The sequence below is a fragment of the Pseudorca crassidens genome, chromosome X, assembly GCF_039906515.1.
Source record: "Pseudorca crassidens isolate mPseCra1 chromosome X, mPseCra1.hap1, whole genome shotgun sequence".
NCBI classification, from domain to species: Eukaryota; Metazoa; Chordata; class Mammalia; order Artiodactyla; family Delphinidae; genus Pseudorca; species Pseudorca crassidens.
In genome coordinates this window covers 25,146,259-25,173,078 of record NC_090317.1, presented here as the reverse complement: position 1 = coordinate 25,173,078, position 26,820 = coordinate 25,146,259, and the positions used below count along the sequence as shown (strand labels likewise).

At 38.5% G+C, this 26,820-nt stretch overlaps 1 protein-coding gene across 1 annotated transcript in view; it reads right to left on the bottom strand.

Moving 5' to 3' along the window:
• LOC137216580 (teneurin-1-like) overlaps positions 1 to 25,436 on the bottom strand; it is a 405,037-nt gene extending 379,601 nt beyond the window's left edge. Inside the window, exon 1 of the mRNA XM_067722678.1 lies at positions 25,368 to 25,436. The gene's annotated coding sequence lies outside the window, so the exon portion shown is untranslated. The remainder of the gene's footprint in view (positions 1 to 25,367) is intronic.
• Between the last annotated feature and the right edge of the window lie 1,384 nt (positions 25,437 to 26,820).

The window sequence follows — 26,820 nt, the reverse complement described above, 5'->3', positions numbered from 1 at the left end:
AGACAAAGAAACTAGGGGCATTTCACCACAAGCCCAGTACCAAACACTGGCACTGAAGAATAAAAATGTCAACTTCTCCTTTCTCAAAAGACATGGGAGCACGTGTGAGCCCTTGCCAGTGGAAAAGCTTTTATTTGGTTGTTTTTCCCTGAGGCAATCAGTGTGTTAAGACAGAGATTCTCAAGGGAGTCGATTCAATTCAACTAACAGTTGTTGAGTGCCTACTATGTGCCAGGTGCTGGGAGACCCAGAGGAACTCAGAAAAGGATTCACTAAGGGAATGACTTCCTTGACTTCATCTCTGTTGCTCCCTGTTTTGGCTGTGAAAATTACAATGGCTGTTGACAGAATTTCACAGTGCTATACTGGATTCATGGGAGATAAGCATATGGACTTGGGGCTATACCTAAGGAAGCATTTGTGCACTGTCAGAATTAAAATCCATAACCTTAAGGCAGTTTTCATATTTCGTTTTGCTTTATCACCATAGTTCCTATCACTGATGATACGTGCCCTAGCATGTATTTCCTACTTCTACTTCTTCAGTAACTCATTGCAATCTGATATCTGCTCTTTCCACTCCACTGAAATTGCTCCTGAAATAAAGGTCACCAAAGTGTCAAAGTGCCAAGTGCCTTTTTCAGTCCTCAGTCTCTTCAACTTTTCTGCAACATTTCATAGTGCTGACCACCCTCACACCTCTTGATTCCCTCTTTTCCCTTAGACTCCAAAACACTACATTATCATGGTTCTCATTCTATCTCTTTTTTTTTTTTTTTTTGCGGTACGCGGGCCTACTCACTGTTTTGGCCTCTCCCATTGCGGAGCACAGGCTTCGGACGCGCAGGCTCAGCGGCCATGGATCACAGGTCCAGCCGCTCCGCGGCATGTGGGATCCTCCCGGACCAGGGCACGAACCCGCATCCCCTGCATCGGCAGGCGAACTCTCAACCACTGCGCCACCAGGGAAGCCCTCATTCTATCTCTTTGACTGCCCCTTCACTAACTCTTTGATTGGCTACTCTTCCTCCACCAGCACCTCAAGGTCTTTTCCTCAGTCCATTTTATTTTGCTTTGTTTTCTTTGCTCTCTATATTCTCTCCATGGGCAATTGTATCCATTGCCACAGCTTTAGTTAACACCCAAACTCTGAATATACTGATGAATTCATATCTACATCTCCAGCCCTAATCTCTTACCTAAACCCCAATCTCACAATCCCAACAGTCAGTTGACTTTTACCCCCTTGGGCACCTCAAAGACATGTCCAGGATGGAACATCTTTCCCCATCACAAACCTACTCCACCTCCTAAATATCCAATTTCATTTAATGGTACCCACACTCCCAGTTGCCCAAGATTGAAACTTTGGAGTCATTTTACCTTCCCTCTCACTCTTAACATTGCATATTCCCAGAGTTACCAAAGTTTGAATGTCTCAATCGTATGTCCATCTCTTAACTACCCGCACTGCCAATACTTTAATTTGGACAAATGTCAACTCTTTCCTGGACTGTGCCAATGGCCTCTTAAATAGTATTCCTGCCTCTAGTCTCTCTGGATGCTGTATTACTGATATAGCTATAAATTGGAAGCTGGAAATAAATTAGTAGTGGCAGCATGTGGTTATTGGGCAAGAACTGCCACAGAGAAGTGCTTCTTTTCTCAAAGGGATTTTCTTGCTTCATATTGCCCCACTTACCCTAGGGCACATGCCATTAGTCAGTGAGTAACCCTTGCCACTGGTTGTCACAACCAGATTAACTTACTCAGCATTGACAATGTCATCATAATAGCTATCTAGAAAGCATTGATAGCTAATGTTCAAGAGAGATTGATATAACTAACTATTCTATGTAGATTGGCTATGAGAAGCAAAAATAAAGATGTCCCAGGATATCATTAAGGATAGAGTAGTTGGTTGGTATTCCTTCAGGAAAAGTAAGTTTGAAACATCATTCAGATCTGAGAAAATGAGTGTTTAAAAAAATACTCATGACCCCTGCTGAATGTTTAGCATGGTACTAACCCTTTGGAATATGGTTTTGACAAATGAACTCCTTCTCTTCAGAAAAGACTGTTTCCTTGCAATAGCGTATTCTTCAATATGGATTATTTTCAACATGATATATAAAATAAAGTGCTTTTAAGTCACCTTTTTCTCCTCAACCAGTCTCCATTCTGTAAATTTTAATTTATAAGTTAGCAAATTCTAAACCACTGAAAGTAATTTAATATACCATATGGGTTTTTGTAATTTCTTTGCTCAAGGATTTATTTTGCTACGGGAGATAACTTAAGTCTTTCCTAACACCTAGAAATTCTAACATATCTCAGTACTGCCTGCCAATATCTTATGTAACTCTTAAAAGGCTGTATCGACACAACACTGAAACTTCCAGCTGAAAAGCCAAACTTTTAGGTAATCTACAAGCTGGTTTGCTTGTGAGCCATGAAACAACAAGCTTAAGTGATTTTTTTTCTGAGTGTAATTAACACATAGTGCTGCTATAATAATGAGCTGATTTGGAGAGAACCAACTGAATTCAATCAAACTGGTTGTTTTCACAGCAGTTTCAAGTCACTTAATTTCAAAACAACTAGGTCTTTGACTTATTGCAGTCACGTGTGAACACAAAGCCTGAACTGGCCATTTGTTTAAGTAATGTACAAACATAGCTTACTGTGATACCCTTTTAAACGATGAACCCCCATCCTCCCAAGCCACTTTCAATCCCTCCAATACTATCATTTATCATGTCACCTACGTGCTTAAAATCCTCAAGTAATTTTTTCTTGCCTACAAATAAAGTCTGAGCCTTTGATTATGTCATTCTGCCCAAATGGAAAATTTTCAATCTTCTTCTCAATCTCTCCAGATTATAGATTCTCCTCAAGCCCCAGTGTCTCAACTCCTCTACAAAAGCAACCGTAACTACTACAGTGTGCACTAAGTTTCTCTTCTCTGAGTATGTATTGCACTGAAAATCTAAAGAACAGAAAGTTAACATGTGAAAAACACGTGTCAAAATTATTGCTCTGTACCTGGCAGAGTACCTAACAGAGTACCTAGCACATAGTAGATACTCCATGGACACCTGTAAACTTGTCTCATCGACTTCTACCAATGGAATAAGAATGCACCTAAGGTGTGATAACAACCTTCCAAATTATACTTCACTTAGTAAATAACAGGGAAAATCTCCTTTCCTTTGTGCCTTTAATTCTCCACTGAATCAATGTTAATTTGCATAAGTATACCATAGTTGTAGGCACTGTTCTATCACTGAAGACATAACAGAGTGGGTCAGCCTGCAATGGGCAGTAGGTTTCTGGAGAAGGAGTTAGGGCTTTCTTCCAATACCAATCACCTCCTCCATTCAACTTCTACCAAAGAGGTATTCATGACTGAATATCATGTTTATGACTAGAAAACAGACTTGATTCAGTAGGACAAGGGTTGCTAAAGCTGGCATAAAAAGCTGTCAGTGACACAAATGACACTGAGTATCATTACAGATTAGTTTACAGTGAGAAAGCGATTCTCATTCACATTATCTGGGCCATCAAAAGAAACTTTCTGTATTAATTTGCACAACCTCTAATGAAATTATACCAATTCTTAACATTATGAGGATAGAAGAGACACAGGAGGAGAAGGCGGGAAAGAACAGGATGGAGAAGGATTGGTTTTGCATATTAAACAGAAATGTGGAGGAAGTTGGATTTTTGCCATATTCTCTGGCTCTATTAATAGACAATACACCAATGGTTCAAAACAAAATCATCAGACACTAACATAGAGAAATGTGCATGCAGATCTGACACATTATTTTATTTATAAGACATCCTCTCCATAGGAAGAATAAATTTACTACACTGCATGAAATAAAAAGTGGAAAAAGAAATATTTAGACATCTGCATCATAAAGGCATCACAATGACAGGTAATATTCCTTGATGTGGTGAGACTCCCATGGATACAGGTGGGGGAGGAGAAGCAGAGACGCTTTTAATGACAGTAGGAAGACAAAAGCTGAACTACTTTTCTGTTCAACTTTTGAGAGACTGGTGGTACCAGGTCCACAATTCAGAAAGAGAATTATGCTAACTCCTTAAGCTTGTTTCAACGGAGGACACAGGTAGTGAAAATTACATGGACTTTTTTTTCTGGGAAAACATTTTGTCTTCTCCCTGTTCACCAAATATTTTATCACTACTATAATTAACAAAGTAGTCACATTTTTAAGCCATCATGGTTGGTCTGAGGTACTTTCTGGGCGCTTCAAGAGCCACAAGTCTTGCCATTAGAGAGAAAAACAATTTTAGTAAAGAATGAATCAAATGACTTGGTGCTGATGACATTCAAGTTTTGCACGTGTGATATATACTGACATAGAGCATTTTTTGAAATGCATATGGATGCACAATAGCATTGCAAGCAGAACAACCCAATATCTGTTCCTCATTCTGTACCCTACTTGTTAGGAAGTAGAACCTAGTAACATATAATGCCTTCTTTAAAAAAAAATATCATTAGGAATCTTTGAGAAACTTGGCCCTTTTCATTTACACCTGATAACTTTAAAACATCATAACCTCTTTAGGAAACAACATTGAAGTTCAGATGAAGCAAAGCTAACTTAAGAATGCTCATATTCACACTAGGGAATGAGCACCATTTACAAAAGTTTTACCATATGAATTTAAATAGTAACCCCAACCAAGTTATCAACATTTGCTATTATTATTAATAGCTACTCCTTCCACTCCACTTCATTTTCTGCAGAGTATTTCTGCATACACTATCTTGATTTTTCATCACAGTAGCCTTGGGAAATAAACTAGAAAACCAAGGCCTAGAGAGGTTATGTGAATTCTTCAATGTCACACAACTAGTTAGTAATAAAGTCAGCAATTGAAATTAAAGGACCCAGATTACTAATCTAACGTACTTATAGTGTAAAATGAAAGGCTCATTATGTTTACACTATAACATATTAAATATTGAAAAACTAGAAACATTTAAATTTATTCTTCTTAAATAGATTTTTAGAGAAACAGGATACCAAAAATGGTTGGCTGTAAGGGTTGGTATAACTTTAATGTGTCTGTGAAATGAGATACAAATAATTGAAGACAGATAAAATTGAATATTAGGTGGTATCTAAATGGCTATGGAATCATAAATTCCATTTCCCCATAATCAAATCCCCATAACTAGTTTGGTTTGCGGCTGTTAGCTTCAGCCAGATATGACACTGTTGTTTAATCTTTGAGTTTCACCTGCAGAAAACAAACAAACATTGCAATAGAATCCTGAGAGGGCTTTTGCAATTACCTTTCGAGATACCTATATGAAGCAAACGCCCATTCCTCTCAGGATTTAGTGCCCAGCACACTCTCCCACTGACAGGACAAGGCAGCTCTAGGTGACTAAGCAGTAACTCCAGTATACCATGTAAAGTCTACACGCAGACAGTAAGGATACAAAATTAAAAACTGACTAAACATTTGGCCTAAAGTAGTCTGAATAATATTTAGCACATAAAATCTGGGGCAAAATTGGATGAACTGCAAACATCCCAAAGTGGGTTTGAAAAAGCAGACAGCAGTGTCCTGAAATTTATTATCATCACTGTCAGTTGTGCAATAGCCTATATGAAATGATTTGGTGATTTCAGTCTCATTCCCAATGGGGCAGATATTCACATCATTACAATCACTGTGAAAACGGTACACTTGTTTGTAGTCTCAGTAGAAATATCAAGAAACTTACGGAGCATGGAGAACCTAATCGTAAGAAGTGGTCTCTCTAGGAGTGTCTGAGGACACTTTTTAGGGACAATGACTTTTACTTTCATAAACTCTTGAGTATAAATACTCTGACTCCATAAAGAACTCCAACCTCCATGGTTTGGGGCTTCAAAATGAACAAGGTTAAAAAAGGGCCCACCAAACACAGAATAAAATGGGAAATCTTGTATTACAAAATAGAACTAGAGAAGCTGGATACTTTTGTTTTCTATACTATTTTTTTCTCTCCACCTTCCTTCCTTCCTGTTAAATTGTAAGTATCCTACAGAAAACTCTGGATATGGAATAAGAGAGACCTAGGTTTTTGCCCTTGTTTTCTGCTATATCGCTTATGTAATTCTGGACAAAGAATTCCTCTGTAAAGTGGGAGTGGAACTTTGCTCTGTGTATGTGATAGGATTCAGATCCAAGAGAGTCAAACAAATTGTAAGTGATATGTTAAATGCCCTGACTGATCTGAGAAGCTTCTTTGCTCACCACATACATTACCTGAATAGACTCAATAGTGAGAACTTCAATCCCTGGCCTGGATCACTACAATTTCCCACCTTCCTCACAAGCTAAATAAAGAGGCCAGAATAAAGCAATCACAATTTTGTGTCCGGGGATATATTTGCAGATTGTTATATACAGTCAAACTCACTTCTGTTGCTTTGTTGACATGCTTATGTGTGTGTCTGTGTCTGTCTGTATTGTACCTCCACAGCAAGATATAAAGAACTCATGGCTATAAGTAAACATATTATTATCATCTATTTATTTAGTATTTCTTTTTCAGACAAATACATCTAATAGGGTTCTGGAGTGTTCTGGAACTGAACATTGTTTGTCTTCAAGAGTAACCTAAGGTACTTGCCACTCAGCATTTACTTCAACCTTAGAGCTTAACAGACGGCCTAGTGTACGGTAAGCATACAGTAAACGTTTGCTGAATAAATGAGCTACCCCCATGCAGGGTTTACCCATTTTTTCTGTGTTCCCTCAGTCCCTGTGCACACTTTACACTTAGATTTGTTGTCTGGACCAAGGTACTTGTATAGCCTTTGCTTGTATTTAGTGTCTGCTGTACGTGGCAAACACATCCTAGGATAACACCCAATAAGTCATGCCCTTATGTAATCCCTGCCCCTTGTGTGTGGACAGAATCTGTCACTTGCTTCTAATCAATAGAATATGGAAAAGGCAAAAGGATTTTTCAGGTATAATTAGGACCCCCTAATGAGTTGACTTTAGTTTAATCAAAAGAGAGATTATCCTGGGTAGACCTAATGTGGACAGGAGAGCCCTTTAAAACACTGTTAAGGCCATCTCTGAAATTAGAGATTTGAAGTAGCAGAGTCTCTCTCTCTCTCTCTCTCTGTGGCTGACTTTGAAGAACCAACCTGCCATGAATTTTATAGTTGGAAAGAAATTAACTCCAACAACAACATAAGGGAGTTGGAAGTGGATTTTTTCCCCAGTCTAGCCTCCAGATGAGAACAAGCCCAGCCAACAACCTGAGTGCACCCTTGTGAGACTCTGAGCAGAGAAATCGTGGAAGTCATGCCCAGACGTCTGACTTACAGAAATTGTGAGCTAATAAATTGGTGTCGTTTTCAGCCACTCAGGTTGTGATCATTTGTTACAGGGCCATAGAAAACCAGTACACGCTGTGTGTGTACAGATCATACTTCTCATCCTAGAGGATAAACACTTTGAGGGAAGAAAGCACATCTTTTGCTTTCCCTCTCTCTCAGTGCCAAGTGCCCAGCCAAGTACACAGCACGGGCATACTTGCAGGCTGAAATAAATCGTTTCTACTTGTGAGCACTAGGTATTATACTGTACTTTCTGCTGAAACTGTTTTCTACTGAGGAAGTGAAACGCAATATACTGACTTCTGTTTTGTCACATATTTTTCAGCAGAGTGGCAAAAATTAGACACACATGAAAAACAGTGGGAGCTGTGTACCTACTTATCAATGCATGAAGCTGAAAAATGACCACATTCCTTTTAAAGATGGCAATAATGTAAGATGAAAAAAAATAATTCAGCAATCCAATTACAATGAACTGACTAACAAACTGGCTATGGTGGCCACACATGGCTGGTATAAATCAGAATTATTTTCCTCTTTCTTAATTTGCTTCTCAGTCAGGCTACAGCTTTGCTTTTAAAGTAACGGAGGTATCTATTTCCTATCTGACCCTTGGAGAGTTTTTAAGAGATTCAGTTTTATCTTAAAACTAAACACCCCGAGCCCATGCTAATTTCCCTACAAAAAATGCAGTTCTCTTAATAGCTAAGTTTCTATTCAAAACCTTAACACTCTCCTTGCCAATCAAAGATCAGTTTCTTAAACTCAGCAACATGTAGGAGAAGCCAAAGTAAAGGTCTTATAGGAAAGAACCCAAGGCCCGGAAAACCATTTCTTCATTCAGTCTAGTTTTTTTTCTTTTGTTCTCACTCTCTTTTTCTCTCCAACTAAAATATTGTTTATTCATTACTATAAAGGGAAACAATAAGTGTGGGAAATAGTATGGACAATCAAATCCTTCATACAGTTTTTATTATAGAAATCTAGCTATATATTCTTATTTCAGTTGCAAGAAATATCAAAACTCAAGCAGCTTAATATTATGGGACAAGATGAAAGGACATAAAGTGTTATCAGTGACTTCTTGTTAATGTTGAGGTAGCAACTACCAGGGAATTCTAAAGTCTGTTATTTAAGTTAAGCAAGGCCTTTATCCCCTTGTTAAAATGCAAACAGCACTGGGAGACCATCTCTCAGAGCCTTAAGTCACTTTAGGGTTCCAAATGACAAAGTTTATCAGCTTCTTTTCTGAAAGTAGGCTTTATGTTTTCCAGGGAGTAGACACAAAGGAAGAGGGTAAACTTAAATCCCCTGGTTGCCTGAGGCAATAGGAGACATCCACCACTGAGACTTGAAAAAGTACCCAAGAAAGCGAGATCCGCATTCCAAACTGCCTGAAGAATTTTTCTGTATTCAAGCCTGAATGGGATGTAGTGTCAGCTGTCTGGGTGGCTGCCTACTGCTATGAGTTGTAAGATTTCAGTTTCAGGTGCATACTTGTTTTTTCCATTTTAATTAGTCATTAAAATGAATTAAGACAATCTCATCATTCCTAATGCAATGGAAAAGGACAAAAAATTACTGCGTGGCATATATAGAACAGTTGAAGAAGTTGACTGAAAATTTTATGGCAGAAGGGAATATATTTCCACAAATTCCTCTTGTATACTATCTCCCCCACTGCATGGCCTTCATCACTTTTCGAAAATGCTCAATGATATATATCCTTTAGGGAATTAAATAAAAGTACTTGGAAGATCAGTGATAAGCTAGGAAGCAGGCCTGCTACTCCAGTCCATTCTTCTGAAACGATTTCCCTAAACATCCTATAATTTAGTCATACCAGATGGTCCCTCAGACATACCATAGATTGCATGCCTTTATGCTTTTACTTATTATAATATACCCAAGTTAGATTCACTTTTCTATCTTTTCTAACAGCCAAGTTCCTAGTCATTTTCTAAAGTCCAAATAAATGTCACCTTTCTATAGTATATTCCCAGATATAAAACATGAGATACAGTCAGAGACTTCCTTCTCTGTGATTCTAAATCACTTCATATATACCTCTATTACTGTTCATTTTACATTATATTGTAGGGGGTTTTGTTTGTTTGTTTTTACGTTAGTTGTACCTCAACTTCCACACTGTGAACGCCTTGAGGCTAAAAATTATGTCCCATCAGTCTTTACACACAGCAGTCTTCCTCCAAAACCATCACAGTGTCTACAACAGAACATGGCCATAGTGTGTGCTCAATTTATGTTGGCCGGATTGGATTAGAAAATTGATATTAGAGGTCCAGAGAAGAAAAGTAACCAAAATAGCTCTTTCTTGCCAAACAGGTACTTGTTTCTCACAAATGGAATCCCCCAGATCTAAAGAACCAGAAACATTCTTTTTGGTTGGAATATTACTTCAATTTAAAGGCTCTAGAGCAGTAATTTCAGAGGAGGCCTCTATACCCTTTTTTAGCTACCAGAGAATCAACTGCCCATGAAAAGAGGCTATCTTTGTTTATACTCCAAATTCTTTCAATACAGGCGATAAGTGATTCACATCTCATCCAAATCAATTAATAATTTTATGTACTTCATAATGTAACAGGTTTAATGAAGGAAATAGGAGAAATATAAGACATATTCTTATATTAAAAACTCCTGCAATATAGTGGGGGAGATCATTTTAATGCACAAAAAAGAATTAGATAAAATGTGACTATACAAACATGCAAAATTCTGCATTCTGACTATATAAAAGCTGTACGCATTCAAAAAATGGGAAAGTCAAGTTAGAGTCATGCAGCTTAGAATATTTCATGGGCCTGAAAGAATTTAATAATGCAAAGAGAGTTGAAATAAAGGCTGCCTAAGACTTAAAAACATCTCAAATAATTCTAGACCACACAAGGAAATTAAGAGACGATTCTTCCTAAACTCCGCATTTTATATAAGAAATAAACCCAGATAGAGAAAATGACTTACCCAAGGTCCCAAAGTGGATGTGTGCAATGCTGGGAGAGAATCTTCATTGCTCCTATCACCTCAAGTAGTCTCCTACAAACTCACTTAAATTACATACAGGCTATTTGTTTTCTATTTATGTGGGGGAAGATGTGCTCAGATGCAAACTTTTTTTTTTTTAACATCTTTATTGGAGTATAATTGCTTTGCCATGGTGTGTTAGTTTCTGCTTCATAACAAAGTGAATCAGCTATACATATACATATGTTCCCATATCTCTTCCCTCTTGCGTCTCCCTCCCTCCCACCCTCCCTATCCCACCCCTCTAGGTGGTCACAAAGCACCGAGCTGATCTCCCTGTGCTATGCGGCTGCTTCCCACTAGCTATCTATTTTACATTTGGTAGTGTATATATGTCCATGCCACTCTCTCACTTTGTCGCAGCTTACCCTCCCGCCTCCTCGTATCCTCAAGTCCATTCTCTAGTAGGTCTCAGATGCATACTTTTTTGCTAGGAAAAACGCCCTGTTAAAACATTGTCTAGATCAATTTCTAAAAGAGAACCTGGAAATGTTGACAATATAACCATAAAAACTTGAGTAAATCTATTGCATTTAAACAACAACAGAAAATGACTTCTGGGGAGGGAGAGGCATAAAACCAGAATAACATTTCTATTATAGACTTTGTGTTATAGAGATGAGTTACGTCATCACATACATAGGAAACAAGAGTTCCCCAGAAATATAATTGAGCTTGTATTATAAGTGAATTATACTTTTTTCTTTTTTCAAAATTAGCCAATGGTTAACAAAAATGGCACTGCCCAGCAGAGACTATTGGCCCTCTGACAGAAGGTGTCTTCTGTTTTTACATGCTAATCCCTGACACACAGAAACAATTTTAATTTATGTTCTGGCAGCATCTGAGCTGCAAGAAACTGAGGCTACCGACATCTGGCTTGATAAACAACATAGCTGTAAGCAAGCTTATAAATTAAATTATTTAAGTATCCCCATTTAATTTCCAGCATCTCTAAGCACAGGATGACAGACTGAAATGTGTCAAACTCAAAGAAACCAGCCTAAACTCATCTCAAACATGACACTTAAAGTAATTCAATAACATTCCACATTTCACAAACAGACATGAAAACACATTTCACCCCATCAGTATAATTTGTAGTGCCCAAGCAGAATCATGCCGTGATATCCCACAAGAAGCATAATTTAGAATGGACATAAATTTTACTTAAAGATTCAATTATTGCCTTAAATATATGACTGTGTGGAAAAATCTCAGTATGTTTGGTACAATCCCCTCAGTCTAATATATTAGAGCAAATGAGGCAAGTCATCAGGAGACTTTTGTTCTCCCATTTGGGGACAGCATAGTTATCATTATCATTGGCATTTATTCATTAATTCATCCAACATATATTTGTAAATACCTACTAGATGCTAGGTACATAGCTAGGTGCTGGGGATCTGGCAGTGAATAAAGTCTAGATAGTTTCCACCGTCATGGAGATTATTATCTCACCCTCACTAGATAAAACGTACTGATTGTCAACAGGAACTCTCATGCATTGCTGGCAGGAACGCAAAAATGGTGCAGCCACTTAGGAAGACATTTTGGTGCTTTCTTAAAAAACTAAACATAGTTTTACCAGACGATCCAGCAATCATACTCCTTGGTATTTATCCAAAGGAAATGGAAACTTATGTTCACACAAAAACCTGCACAGAGATGAGTATAGCAGCTTTATTCATAATTGCCAAACGGAAGCAACCAAAAGATGTCCTTCAGTCCTTCAGTGATGGATAAATAAACTATGGTACATTCAGACAATGGAATATTATTCAAGGCCAAAAAGAAATGAGCTATCAAGCCATGAAAAAACTATGGAGAAACCTTAAGTACATATTACTAAGTCAAAGAAGCCAATCTGAAGAGTATTTCAACTATAGGACATTCTGGAAAAGGCAAAACTATGGAGAAAGTAAAAAGATCAGTGGTGCCAGGGCCTGGGGAAGGGAGGGGAGGGATGAATATGGGCGATGGGTGCACAGAGGATTTTTAGGGCAGTGGAACTATTCTGTGTGATACTATTATGGTGGATTCATGTCACTTTACATTTGTCCAAACCCACAGAACATACAATACCCAGAATGATGCTGATGTAAACTGTGGGCTTTAAGTGATTATGGCATGTCAGTGTAGGTTCATTATTTGTAACAAATATCCACACTATGGGGATGTTGATGCTGGGGGAGGCTGTGCATCTGGCGGGGTGGGGGCAGGGGGCATATGGGAAATCTCTGTACCTTCCTCTCAATTTTGCTGTGAACTTTAAACTGCTCTAAAAATTTGTCTTGTACTGATTGTCCTTCTAAAGCATTGGAACTCATTAATTCAGGATCTATTTAAATCCCTTTCCCCCTAGCAGCTCACAAAAGATAGATATATAATACTGACCCTGATAAAATATATACACTTGGCTACAAAAGGAATATTGCGCACGTGCAGGAAAAGATGGACTTCCAAAAATCTGGTTCCAAAAGTGACTTGCTCATTGTTGCTAGAGGTAGGAGGGAACTTGTGCCTCAGTCAATCACAAAACAAAAATACACTGAGTTCCTGCTACGGGCAAGGCAACACACTAAGCTTTGGTAGGGCACTAATGAGCAAGATGCTAAACTGTCTAAACTAGAGGTAAATCTCATGGCAGTGATATAAAAAAGAAAGGAGGGAAGTGAAAGACATTACGAACCACCAATGGGACACAGTGACTGATTATATACAGAAAGCAAAGTACAAGGAGGGGGCAAAGAAAGCCTCAAGGTTTTAAGCCTGGGTAGCTAGAAGAATAATGGAATTTCTGACAGAAAGCGAGAAGGTGAATAGGGGACCCAACCTCTATGTTTCCAACCTCGGAAACATGATGTGCTCACCTTTAGAAACGCAATGCGTTTCCCACATCAGCAGAATATCCAAGCATACATATGTGGCAGGAAGTTGGAGATTATGGGACCATAGTGCAGGAAACAGATTTTTAAAAAATAATTTATATAAGAAATGGTAGTTAGACTCATAAAGGTAGATGAAATCTCCAAGGAAGAAAAGGTAGAGGAAGAAAAATAATGGATCTTGAGTATATCCATAGTCTGAGTATAAAAAACAAAATAATCCAGGAAGAAATCTCCATTTTCTTTACTCAAGAAAGCTTCACGGGAAATGAACAACACTGATATCAGGCAAAGAGAAGACAAACAAGTTCTTCTCAGAATGGTGATATGAGTAGGCAAAAGATTGGGGGACACCACAAAACCAAGTTACTCTGATTCACTTCTCCTTCCTTCCTTCCTTCCTTCTTCTTTCCTTCCTTCCTCTCTTTCTTCCTTTCTTTCTTTCTCCTTCTTCCTTTCTTTTTATTCAGACTACTGCAAACACTTTTAAGACTATATTTCAGAATATACCTACTAGAATTATACTTTGGAGGCATCACATTAGGATCCTTTAGTTGAGGTATTCTACAATAAAAGCACTCTCTGGGCAGGTGTCTGAAATTCACCTGCCATATCCAAAGGTCCAGTCCAATATTCAGATGCCTTAACTTAGGAATTCCAAAATTTGGAATTTAAAAACAAGTCAGAAAACAAGAAAAACAAGTCAGATTTTAAAAAACCAGAGTTCTTTTCTTAACTGATTTAGTAACAAATAGAGATATAAGAGTAGCTGAAACCATATTTGTATACTGGCCATACCACTTAGTTTCTCTGTAACCTGAGCCAAATTACTTAACCTCTCTTGGCCTCTGTCTTCTAAACTTTATAACTGGAGATGATAGTAGTACCAGCTTCATAAAGTTATTGTGGGGATTAAATGAGATAACAGGTGTAAAATGAATGGAATAGTTCTTGGCGTAAAGCAATTGTTCATAATTTGTTATATCACACCCGTCAATAAGCAACACATAGAAAATTCTACATGATTTTTTAAATACTAGGTCAAAAACTGAATTTTCTACTATTATTTAAAATACAAGTATGTCAGTCACATAGGATTATCTATCTTCTAGGCAGAAAACTGAGAGAACAAGATGAAAAGTTATTTATAAAGACCTACTAAGTTTATAAAATAAAAAAAACACAAACTCAAGAATGAGAAGAGAAAATATAAAATGAAGAAAGTATATTTACCCTCTTTTGCCAAATGTCAAGAATGAGAAAAAAAGATTCTCATGTGATTTGGCAAACTGGAAATTTAAGATGGGAAATCATTATTTAAGGAATAGTCTATATGCAGCCCCCTTTCCAATTCTAGTCTTATCCAAAAGTACTATCATTAAAGAAAGGATCTTAAGACAATGGAAGTAACTATCAATGCTATGTGGATATCAAATTATTCTAGGCCAATTTTATCCCTTTCCAAGATAAAATGACAAGTCACAGAGATGAAGGCAAAATGATAAAATAATCTATTTTGATTTCTATAAGAAATTTAACTTCAATTACGTGACATTCTTAAAAGCAATGAGAAGAAAGGAGGCTTACGATAGAGTTCACTAACCTCATTACCCTGGAAGAGTGCTAAGGAAGGCCTGTGGCAAAACAAAGAAACAAGCAGTGGAAAAGGGAAGCAGAAAAAGATGTACTAAGAAAAACTACGGGAAAAAAGAAAGACTAGAAGGAGGGAAAAGCAATGCCATGACAAATGTGTCCAGTTAATGTTTGTTAAGTGCTCAGAACAGTGCCTGACACACAAATGCTATATATATATATATATATATATATATACACACACACATATTTGCTAAATAAAGGATTCTATACTCGTAACGCTGACAACATGACTCCCTTACCCTTTGTATAGACATTCACATGCTTGAAAGCAGAAGCCTAGAGCAAATGATTTCTCAAGGTCCTCTGCAGCTCAGTTATTTCATAGCTCTATGTTTTCCATCATTTTAAGAGATTTCACTAGAGAAAAAAACTGATGGCATTGTTGACGCATCAGAAATCTATCTTCTACATCATCATTTTCCATTTTACCTAAAGGTATGATAGAACTACCTTTTTACTAGACAGCACTCATTTGGTAGATTTCTTAGAATTTGTGGGCTTCATCTAATACTAAACACATTAATAGCTAGTATTCTTTCAACAGCCCGTTCATTTATAAGGCACCCCTGTCAGTAAGCTCTACTGTAGATCATTTGGTACACCGAACTCTGTATTCCCATCAGTAATGAAGTAGGCATTTTTATTCAAATGTAGCAGGATGTTCAGCTCCCAGGATAATGATTCAGTGAAGATCTTTTTTATTCTGCAGACAAAGCAGATACCATACTTACAGTTCAGGCTCTCAGGGACAAAAATCTTAATGGGGGCCAAGATTTCCTCAGACTTTATGGAAATAACCTTTTTGAAAGTTTGCGTTCTGTGGTCCCTCTCTATGGCAATTCTGATTTCTTTTTCCTAGGGTCAGAGTATTCTTGACAGGCCTCCCACTCCCTTGCTATTCTTTAATAGTACTGTGATTTCCTCACTACTCTTTCTAATGAATATTTCATCTGTCTGAAGGAATAATCATTGTGTGTTTACCAAATGACAGAATGACTTACAAAAATGTACTTAACTGAAAATCAGCCTTTCTTAGAATTACCAAACAGTCTTCTTTCAGCTCCTTCCTCCACCTCCTCAAACTACTGTCAACAATAAAATGAGTAGTAACTTCATGTGCTCTCTTATGATTAAAACTATAAGCTTGATGTAAATTAGTACTCATAGGTAGCATTCACATCATACAGCATGTAGATGCAAGCTTAGATCACGGCATGCGAAGAAGTGCATCTTTCATTTTGTGTTCATACACAGGATACAAAAGAGTCAAGCATGAATCAGAGTGCTTTTGAACAAAGCAGTGTGTAAAATTAAATAAAATTAAGAAGGGCATTGAAAACTTGTATTCTTTACATTAATTTATCATTGGAGGTTTACATCATACACTATGAATTATATCTAACCCACTTAACCAGGTGAGAACTTTGCAAATAGGAAGAGAACAAATCAGTCATCTATTACACACAGTGATAGTCAACCATATCACTTAAAGTGTACCTTTCAAAATTAAAGTTCACATGCAGTCGTACAGATGAGTCTGGGACAAAATAGGTAGCTGATGTGTTCTCGGAAAACAGCCACTTAAAATCATATAAGTTGAATAGTTTCCTCTGACATATGTCAGACATCTAGCGAAAGTAGAACAATATTTGAAGGTCACCAATTCAATGCCTATCCTATAGAAAAGACCCTGACTACTTCGGGTAGTGCACCACACGGCAAGGGATTACATTGCCCCTTTATACTTATTTCAGAATTTTTGTCATTGATTTTTCAATTTTTTTTACCTTTTTAAAAAATAATATATAATGATTCTCAATATACCTTGTAAGTATGTTAGGCTGAAGAAATAGTGATTTCAAATTTATAATGGTGAGATGGAGGGCTGGACTTTGCCTCACCCAAAAGACACTTTGCCACATTCGGCTGTCAGGTTAGCAATATTATGGGGCTGAAATAACACTCCTAAGGAAGATCATCTACTCAGAGAGATTTTCCAGAAACCCTAAGAGCCATTTCTATTAACTCTGATTCCATATCCTAAACATCCAATGTTGGACTTTCTGTTGGGAAATGATGGATGCATTTCAGATTCTGGCTTATCTAGAAACACTTAGGAAAAGCCCAAGGCTTTGTTTTCAGTTTTGTGATTGTGTGTGTGTGTGTGTGTGTGTGTGTGTGTGTGTGTGTGTGTGTGTGTGGTGTGTGTGTGTTTCCTGGAGTAGAGGAATAAGTACCAACTAAGCAATACTTCCATTTTCCTTAAAAGATTAGAGCTAGGGCTTCCCTGGTGGCGCAGTGGTTGAGAATCTGCCTGCCAATGCAGGGGACACAGGTTCGAGCCCTGGTCTGGGAGGATCCCACATGCCGCGGAGCAACTAGCCCCGTGAGCCACAATTACTGAGCCTGCGCGTCTGGAGCCTGTGCTCCGCAACAAGAGAGGCCGCGATAGTGAGAGGTCGGCGCACCGCGATGAAGAGGGGCCCCCACTTGCCGCAACTAGAGAAAGCCCTTGCACAGAAACGAAGGACCAACACGGCCATAAATAAATAAATAAATAAAATAAAATAAAAAAGATTAGAGGGCTCCCCTGGTGGCGCAGTGGTTGAGAGTCCGCCTGCCGATGCAGGGGACGCGGGTTCGTGCCCCGGTCCGGGAAGATCCCACATGCCGCGGAGCGGCTGGGCCCGTGAGCCATGGCCGCTGAGCCTGCGCGTCCGGAGCCTGTGCTCCGCAACGGGAGAGGCCACAACAGTGAGAGGCCCGCGTACCGCAAAAAAAAAAAAAAAAAAAAAAAAAGATTAGAGCTAAATGCTATAAGAAAATGAATTGAATCTACAAGTTAAGTATTTCTGCTCCCAAATTAAGATAATTCTACAGTTTCATGGAATTATAAGCTGACAAGTGAATTGGGAATCTATATATATCTATATATCTCTATCTACCTGTCGCTATCTATCTGTCTACCTATCTATCTATCTCTGTAAGGATATACTCTATGCCAGAAAAGATCGACTTACCTGTACAACTGCCCCCTTGCAACAAAATCAAGTCTATCGGTTTAATTCTTCTTGCTTAGTATCCACTTCTTCTGCTTCTCCAAAGTCTAATAGGCTGTTTTATTCCTCATCTCACCATTGCACATAGGTACTTCATCCTATTGTAAGATCTTTTCTTTGCCTACTCTCAACCTTACAGAGGTAGTTTGTAGCTTTGGTGAAAAATCTGAACATTACTGAAATAGGCCACACACAAAAAAAGAAAAGTAGAAAAAAGGGCAACCTAAATGATACTCTCTTACTCTCCCCTACTTAACAGCATGGATATTCTGCCATACTTTGATTTTTCTTTTAGGTGAAGCGGCAATATAGAGAAAGCTAGGTCACAGGAGGGTTCAAGGGGAATTTAAAAATGAACATGTTTGGATTCACCGATCTATACTATAAAAAGGATGAGTGTCAGCTACGAGCAAATTTAGCACTGAGAAATCCTTATAGGATTGACTGCAAATATACAGGAAGTCACTAGATGAAAGCTCAATCTAACTACAGGACCTATACCTTGACTATTCTGCTTTTACATAAAGAAAAGATGATGACCAAACTGAAATGAGATTAACTTATTTTAAATTCAAAAAACCTAAAAAACCCTAAAGCTTTAATTATTTTTTTGAGGTTCCCTCATTTAGATGCCCCATAGGCTCCTTAAACAAACAGGTATAAAATGGAACTCCTTAACCTACCTCCCCTAGACCTCTACTTTCACTTCTATCACCAAGGCAGGTAAATGGGATTGGGGTGGGGTGCGGTAGGGTTGGGAAAAACTGGTACAAAAGTACAGGGTCAAGATATCTAAAAGAGGGCCCTTTAAATCCTATTTAAAGATTTTTAGCTGAGGTTCCCTTGCTAGGGTCATGAAAAAGAATTTTTCAACTCAGCCTAAACTTGATCTCAGTAACACTGAATGGTATCACCATCCACTCAGTCTCCCAAGCCAGAAAGCTTTCCCCTACTCCCCATATCTACTGAGTGACCCATGCCTGTCAGTTCTACAGTTAGCATATCTCAAATGTCGAGATTCCCAAATTGTAGTCCCTGAACCAGTGGCATCAGCATCCCCTGAGAACTTGTTAGAAATGCAAATTCTTGGGCCCCACCCCAGACTAACTGAAACAGAAACTCAAGAGTAGGCAGGGTCTAGAGATTTGCAACTTAACAAGCCCTCCAACAAACCCTCAAGTTTGAGAACCACTGTTCAAACCTATCACTTTATCACTGTTCCCACTGCTAACGGCCACCTGGCCCTCGTCATCTGTCATCTGGCCTATAATAATAGTTTCCTAACTGGTTTCCTGGCCATCAGAAGTTCTGCCCCCTCCAATCCATTCTCCATACTATCACCAGGGTGAACCCTCTATATCACGAATATGATTATTAAAGTCCTTTCCTAGTTCCTCTATGACTATAGAAGTGGCTTTTAAGCTGTGTTCCTAGGTAAACCTGTTTCAAGGGTTGCCTGACAGACAAGACGAAAGCTCAGTGGGCAGTACACCAAACTTCAAAGTTCATAGTAGTGTTAAAAAACACTGGTCTCCTGGACCATCATCAAAAAATCTAGAAACAATAAATGCTGGAGAGGGTGTGGAGAAAAGGGAACCCTCTTGCACTGCTGATGGGAATGTGAATTGGTACAGCCACGATGGAGAACAGTATGGAGGTTCCTTAAAAAACTACAAATAGAACTACCATATGACCCGGCAATCCCACTACTGGGCATATACCCTGAGAAAACCATAATTCAAAAAGAGTCATGTACCAAAATGTTCACTGCAGCTCTATTTACAATAGCCCAGAGATGGAAACAACCTAAGTGTCCATCATCGGATGAATGGATAAAGAAGATGTGGCACATATATACAATGGAATATTACTCAGCCATAAAAAGAAACGAAATTGAGCTATTTGTAATGAGGTGGATAGACCTAGAGTCTGTCATACAGAGTGAAGTAAGTCAGAAAGAGAAAGACAAATACCATATGCTAACACATATATATGGAATTTAAGAAAAAAAAAATGTCATGAAGAACCTAGGGGTAAGACAGGAATAAAGACACAGACCTACTAGTGAATGTACTTGAGGATATGGGGAGGGGGAAGGGTAAGCTGTGACAAAGCGAGAGAGAGGCATGGACTTATATACACTAACAAACGTAAGGTAGATGGCTAGTGGGAAGCAGCCGCATAGCACAGGGAGATCAGCTCGGTGCTTTGTGACCACATGCAGGGGTGGGATAGGGAGGGTGGGAGGGAGGGAGACGCAAGAGGGAAGAGATATGGGAACATATGTATAGGTATAACTGATTCACTTTGTTATGAAGCAGAAACTAACACACCATTGTAAAGCAATTATACTCCAATAAAGATGTCAAAAAAAAAAACCAAACAAAAAACACTGGCCTCCTGGAAAAAGGAGATGTTCTTAGGTCAGAGAAGTCCCTCTTCATCTGTCCCCAGCCTACCTCTCCAGCCTCATCTTCTCTCATGTCTACCTTCTACATCACCCTTTAGCTGAACAGGATGATTGCAGTTCCTCTAAGAGACCAGGCTATTTGGTGTTTTTGTGCCACTGCTTCTTTTGCATAGAACATCTGCCTATCTCCACCATTTGTTCATCAGATAATACCAAATTGCTAGTCCCTACCCCCCACCAGTGCATACCTACAGAAACAGCTCCAGTACTAGCATTACCTTCTCCATGAAAACTTTTCAGATGCCTGCTTCTCATCCTTTTACTAGATGGACTTGATTAACCCCCCTCTGTGCCCTCACAGTGGTGATAATAGTAGTGGGAGTGACAATTAATATTTATTGAGGATGTACTATGCTGTATGTGCAAAGTGCTTTATGTGTCACGTGCAGGCTATTTTAAACTTCACAAGTCTATGAGGTGTGAGGTATAATTATTATCCCATTTTAGAGGTGAGAAGACTAAAGTTAGAAAGACTCTGCTTATTCTACTTGCCCAAGTTGTACAGCCAATATGTGGCAGAATTGAATCATCTCACCTATTTAAACTCCAAAGCATTTGCACTTAACCTCTACAGCACAGGGACCAGGATCATAACACACAAGTCAGGTAAGCAAGGAATAAGACAGTAGGGGGGTGGCAGACACTATGGAATTGAACAGGGCACACTCAAGCTATAAGCATTTTAAAAAGGAAGGGGAGCGGAGAGGAAGGAGTGAGGAAGAGGAGAGTCCTGGGATGCAAACAAAATATATCTGAGGAATGATCCTGAGCAGTAGGCCACTAGCTTGAGACTCCTGTTTCATACTATATTCAATTCCCAACTTTATGCTTGTCGTAAAGCCCCTGCCAGGATAATTTATTAGATAGTAGTGCCTGCATCTTTCTCACTGCTGTAGGTACCCCATGAAAGCAAGATAATTTTCCACTTTTCACCTGTCCACAAACCTTGCATCCTAGACCTCAAGGCAGAGGGAGGAAGGGCAAGGGGAGGGGAGGAAAGGGCATAAGTGGTCTACAGAAGAAGAGGGAAAGAGGGCTACATTCTCCTTGAGACTCGGGGTGGGAGCAAAGGAGAACTGCCAGGTATTTCAGGGATCTCATAGTGGTCATACTTCTAATAGAGGGGCCTGATATGGATATCCAGGAAAAATAATCACTAGACAAATATCTCTGTGTACCAAGATCAGCACAAACCATACCTTTCAGCCACAGCAATTGCTAACAACTAGAGACTTCTCCCCAGATTTTCTGTATTGGGCAGACCTCAATATACTTGTTCTCTATTACCATTGTAATAAACTACCACAGACTTGGTGGCATAAAACAACACAGATTTATCTTACAGTTCTCTAAGTCAGAAGTCATAAATGGGTCTTGATGGGCTAAAATCAAGGTGTCAGCAGCACTACATTCCTTTCTAGAGTCTCTAGGAGATAATCCTTTTCCTTACTATCTCCAGATTCTAGAGGCTACCCCCCATTCCTTGGTTCATGGCCACTGTCTTCAAAGCCAGCGATATCAGGCCGAGTTAACCAGGATAATCTCCTTATTTTAAGGTCAGCTGAATAGCAACCTTAAATCCATCTGCAATCTTAATTCCCCTTTGCCATGTGATGCAACATATTCACAGGTTCCAGGGATTAGAGCATGGACATGTTTGGGGGCCATTCTGCCTACCATGACCAGTGATTCCTATAGATTTTTTGAGTGGGGGGTTATCGAGACTATACATCTCACTGCCCTACTGGTTAGGTTCTGATGTGTGAAGTTTTTTTTAATTTAGAAAAAAGAATATGAATGCCATGAGCAAATAAATTCATATGCATTCCACACCTACAACACTTGATTATTTTACTTCTTTCTATATAGGTCAGTCCTCACCTCTCTATCAATAGCTTGTGATTGGGGACCGTGTCCCTCACTGATTTTTGTTTCCCCAGCAACTAGCACCATGCCTGGCACATTGCAGAAACTTACTGTTATCACAGTAATAAATAAATGAAAAATGCTTCCTCTGGCGAAAAAAATCATAGAGTTGTATTTGTTACTTATTTCAGAGCTGTACATGTCTCGAAAGCTGAATCTACTGCTAAAAAGGGAGAAGGAAGCTGAACATACACGATTTAAAAAAATCTATTTAAAATAGACGTCAGAGGTATTTTTTAATTATTTCTAAAATGGATCATTCATCAGTGGAATAAGAAGCAAAAGAAAGGGAACTGTTCCCCTAAACCATATGAATTCTCATTTATATTTCATTTCAACCAATAAGGGGAAAGTCACTTCTAAAATATTATGATTCATGAACTTCATTTACCGCTCCTTCTCTTGGTTTGATCAGAATAGACATCTTTATATAGTACTAGAATTGTTGACATTTTATTGCATTACCACATCTCATTATTATGTATTAAACGCTATTATTTATGGCTACTACTTAATCTGATGTGAGACAGAAAAATTATTGAAGGCTTGGCATCTCAGGAATAGGCATTTTATAGGGATGAAGGACTGACTAGGAAGAGTCAACGGTCCTTCAGCTGCCCCTCAGATCATTAACTCCAAGTGGTTATTTGCTCCCAGGCACTGTCCTGTGCCCAGGGTGTTATTGCTGTGATATGTAGATGAAGGAGAATATATTTTAAGTGCTTTAATATGAATTCAATGCTATGAAGGGTGCCAGATTGAAAGCATTGGAGTCTGAAGTCATCGGGTTATGCACTTGGCTGGTTCCAAGTTTCAGAGAGATACTTGACCTTGAATGACCACCTTGCAAGAGGGAGAAAACATACAGTTTTGCTGAACTTCAACAGACTGACAGAGGAGCGGCACAGCAGCACCCCAAAGTTGAGCATCTACTTGAATCTATTTAGTATAATGCCACTACTGGTGTGCACAGTGGAGGGTAGGGGGGTGGGCAATGGTGTTAGCATACACAGTTGCTTTAAGATAAAAAGTAAATAAATGCCCTATTACCAATGCACTAAACCACTTAAACAAGCAGCAGTCAACAACTGGTGTGCGTATTCCAACTTAATGGCCAGTTTAACAACTGGTGTGTGTATTCCAACTTAATGGCCAATCTTGACTCCATTTTGCATACTTGAGAAGAGCCCTTAATTTTTTAAAAATCATGGACTGTTTTATCAGGAAGAAAGTTTTTATTATAGATGTGAGAAAACCAAGGCTCAGAGCAGATAAGTGACCTAGGAGGACCATATCGCTCTTATAAGACTGGGAGTAGATCCTATGTTTTCTGATTGATAGGCAAGGGCTTTTCTGCTATACCATGTTGTCTCTCTAAGGGAGGGAAAGTAGCTGCTCTCTGAACCTTTTAAATATTTAGTGCCAATTATTTTCATAAGTGTGCGTTCTTTTGGCCTGCTAGGCATTTTTCCCCCATTCTTTGCAAGACCATCATTTTTCACACATTTAAACCTTTTTAGTATGAAAAAATACCTTTCAGTTAATATTACACAACTGGCAGACTCACAATTCCCAAATTAAGAAAATTATTTTCACAAATGACACAATATGCGAAAATCTCTTATTCCTTCCCAGTAAGTTTCTTTTTTAATGTCATTTTATTTTCTGATCTTACTTTTTTTTTTTCCTGTAGTGAAATGAACTTTTGGCAATGGTATCCCCTTAAAGGCAGTACCTCTAGAAGAATGGCAAATAGAACTAAGCGCAGAGTTAAAACTGGCAAATCCATTTAAAATTTCCCTAACAGACTAATCTCAATTAACTGGAGCCCAATTAAAAAACAAAAACAAAAACAAAAAAACCCTTAATGTATTTGTAGTGTATTTTTTGAAGGGCAATGCAAATTCCAAGATTTTAAAGATTTCATTTTTTATGTAATTTCATTGTTTAATGTTCTTTAAAGGAAGTATCAAGTGATTCCAAAAACTTAACACAAATTCAGGTCATTCTTTTGATGGGTGAGAATTCATATTTGAATAACGATACGTAGCAGTGCCAGATACAGGTATTAAAGAAAAAAAGTCAATGCTTCCTATTCCCTACTTACTAAGAACTTAACAATGATGAATATTTCTAATAAGAATGAAGCCCAATGAGGGAAGTCTTTTAAGTAACTGAAGATTTTGATTAATCTGAAAATCTCCCCCATCTTGCCACATTTTCTCACATATTTCACCTAACATAGGACTGAACATAGAAGCAGTCACTGTCTCAATATTCCAGGTGAATTCTGTCTACATTGGCATATTTACCAAAGGAAAAGACACAATGACTTGCAACCAGTATGGTTCAACAGATGGATAGATGAAAGGAAGTAAAAATGGAAGGGTAAATAAATTAATGTAATACCATGACAATACAGATATTTTACTTCAGACTTTCCTAAAAAATTAAAACATTCTTTTCAGGAGGCAAATATTTGTTTTGTCAGTAAAATTATCTGCATGGAAATACTTTTGCCATTGTTATGGAGAAATTCCATGTTTATTTGCAGTCAATGTTAACTACTAAATGGTTTAGCAAACATCCTCATTGGCCACTGCTGTTCCCTTGTACTCTGCAGATATTCCCATTAGTTAAAGAGTCTCCTGGTTTTAGTAGCTGTGTGTGGAAAAGGTCACAGAATCATTCAAATACAGAGGGCAGCCTGCATATTTGGTTTTGCAAAGACTCAAGCAATTATGGAGTACAGATACAAGCTTATCTATACAATGGCCGGATGGGTTTTTTAAAGTTTAAAACAATGTATTTCATTCACGTGGCACGCAATAAATATAACTGATTATAAAGGTGGAACATTCTGTTCTTTTCACATTATATATCAATGTGTTCAATTTCCAAAGTAAATTTCAGTGTAGAATGCACATACCTTGATAGATCCAGAAGTTATGGGAATCAAAAAGGAGACAGCTGAATAAAGGTCACCCTTGTAATTCCTGTAAACAAATTAGGCCAAATTATCCTTCAAACATATGTACAAGCAGGTCCAAAGCAGTCCTTATATGAGGGAAAGGAAGAGACACGTGGGGTGGGGGTGGGAGTGGGCATGGGAGTTGTGAATATTAGGCTTCATTTTGCAATTCACAAAGGATAAAGGGGTCAGTTTCTTAAAAGATCTGCTTGAAACTCCAAACAATTATGTTAACTATGCTGCTAATAAAGAATTTCTTCATTACGAATGAGTAGACCTGGAGGGCTATGGAATTCTCACCTACAAAGACTCTTCCAACTTAATACTATTCAATTTTTGCTCAATATACCGCTCATTTTGAGATGAAATGCCCACAATTTCAAGAAATTTTCACCAATGTAAACAATTTGTAATAATTGTAATTTCTTATATTAAAATAGTCCTTTACAATTTACAGAAAACCTTCATATATACATTTCATTTAATTCTCAGGAAAGTGAGGCCCAGAGGGATTAAATGGCTTGCATAAAGTCACATAATGTGGTTAGTGGCAGAGCCAGGACTAGGATCCATGTCTCCTCACTTTGGTTTCCCAAGTCCCACATGACTTCCTTTATTCAAGTTATAAAATGGAGCATATGTCTCCATGTGCCACACTTGGTACTGGGCAATAGGGCAGGAAGTGTACCCTATAATGATCCCCATTAATTTATTCCACCTGACAGATATACTTCTCCCTCTGATTTATATAGGGCCCAATATGAAGTCACATAGATGTTTAACATATGAACTTTAAAAAACCCTTCAGCAGTAATATAAATTGGTACAGTATTTTTGGAGGGGAACTTGTCAATAGGTACCCAAAGCCTTAAAAATATGCGCTCCCGGGCTTCCCTGGTGGAGCCGTGGTTGAGTCTGCCTGCCGATGCAGGGGACACGGGTTCGTGCCCCGGTGCGGGAGGATCCCACATGCCGCGGAGCAGCTGGGCCCGTGAGCCATGGCCGCTGAGCCTGTGCCTCCGGAGCCTGTGCTCCGCGACGGGAGACGCCACAACAGTGAGAGGCCCTCGTACCGCACAAAAAAAAAAAAAAAATGCACTCCCTTCAATCGACTTACTGCATGTTTATATATTTATAAGGCAATTATCAGAGATGTATACAAAGAAGTATAAGAATTTTTTCATTGGTGTTTTTTACATAAATACTGGAAATTACCTAAATGCCCAATAATTGGAGTTTGGTTAAATAAATCAAGGAACAACCATAGGATGTTTTACTACGAAGCCATTAAATATGATGTGAGAACTGTCAGGATGTTAATTGTCATTCCATATCATCTCTACCTATGGCTTAATTTGCTGCTTTTAAACTATACTCTGGAAGAGCGGGGGGAGTGGAGAATTACAATTAT